Source organism: Arachis duranensis, chromosome 7 (assembly GCF_000817695.3).
Source record: "Arachis duranensis cultivar V14167 chromosome 7, aradu.V14167.gnm2.J7QH, whole genome shotgun sequence".
Classification (NCBI taxonomy): domain Eukaryota; kingdom Viridiplantae; phylum Streptophyta; class Magnoliopsida; order Fabales; family Fabaceae; genus Arachis; species Arachis duranensis.
In genome coordinates this window covers 53774937-53776394 of record NC_029778.3, presented here as the reverse complement: position 1 = coordinate 53776394, position 1458 = coordinate 53774937, and the positions used below count along the sequence as shown (strand labels likewise).

Sequence of the window (1458 nt, the reverse complement as noted above, 5' to 3'; positions counted from 1 at the left end):
ACTTTCTGCCTGTTGAAATTAGCATCTTTTGCCTGAATTGAAATCAGTATGAATTTGAATCAACATTTGAAAAAAGTTTAGCATCCCTGGCCAAGAGTGCCAAAGAATTTCGAAGCTAAGACAATTCTTCTGCAAGAAAGAAACCAGGCAACATCTACCTCAGTTTAAGGAAAACACACACAAGATTAAATAAAACTAATACAGATGCCTATAATTTCTATATCTATTTATATTGAAACCTAACACAATGGACATTTTGAATTCCATCTTGCCTCAAAGAGAAACACAATGTTCAAAACATACATCACGAGAGAGGCAATGGCTTGTTGAGTGTCAATGGCTCAAGCCATTTTACTTGTGGAATACCCTTCTAAAGCTTTTAAATGTTATAGAATTAACTACTATATTAAACATGATTCCACATAAAAATGTGACTATATTTGTAGAAGTTCAAAGTGTGAAACAACTTGTCAGTTGCCACCAATCAAAATTCATCTTTGCCTTAAGATTACATTATGGTCTTGCTTTCCATCTCAATCTTAATGGCTATCTTCATCTTCCGAATCTGCATAATGGAAATGAAGCAATTTGAAATCAAATAATCAGTTGGAAGAAATTCATATTAAGCTTTTGAAACTTTTACAAGCTGAAGCTACTACTAAAAATAAAGCAATATAGTTGACGTAAATTCATCAAGATTTATTGAATAAAAGTAAACTTCATACAGCAATGTGTTTAGGCACAAAGATGTCCTACAATCATATACAATTACATTGAAGGAAGCAATTTAAGGGGAAGAAGTGAACCAAAACCTAGCTACCATATCAATACAGATACCAGATTCAGAAGACACAAATTAATAACTCGTGCTAGAACTTCTAAAGCATGTCTACTTCCATGAACACATGATGAGCGGATAATTTATACGCTTTTTGGCATTGATATTAGTATGTTTTTAGTATGTTTTAGTTAGTTTTTATTATATTTTTATTAGTTTTTAGTTAAAATTCACTTTTCTGGACTTTACTATGAGTTTGTGTGTTTTTCTGTGATTTCAGATATTTTCTGGCTGAAATTGAGGGACCTGAGCAAAAATCTGATTCAGAGGCTGAAAAGGACTGCATATGCTGTTGGATTCTGACCTCCCTGCACTCGAAGTGGATTTTCTGGAGCTACAGAAATCCAATTGGCGCGCTCTCAATTGCGTTCGAAAGTAGATAACTTTTATGTCATTTACTCATCTTTGTAAACCCTAAGCTACTAGTTTTCTACAAATAGGACCTTTTGCTATTGTATTAGATCATCTGGGTAGCTATCTTTGAGTAGTCTTATGCTATCTTAGATCATGGGGGCTGGCCTCTCAGCCATGCCTAGACCTTGTTCTTATGTATTTTCAACGGTGGAGTTTCTACACACCATAGATTAAGGTGTGGAGCTCTGCTGTACCTCGAGTATTAA

General features: G+C 34.3%; 1 pseudogene; it reads right to left on the bottom strand.

Moving 5' to 3' along the window:
• Window positions 1–539: 539 nt before the first annotated feature.
• The window catches only part of LOC107459018 (ASC1-like protein), a 16241-nt pseudogene continuing 15322 nt past the window's right edge, over window positions 540–1458 (bottom strand).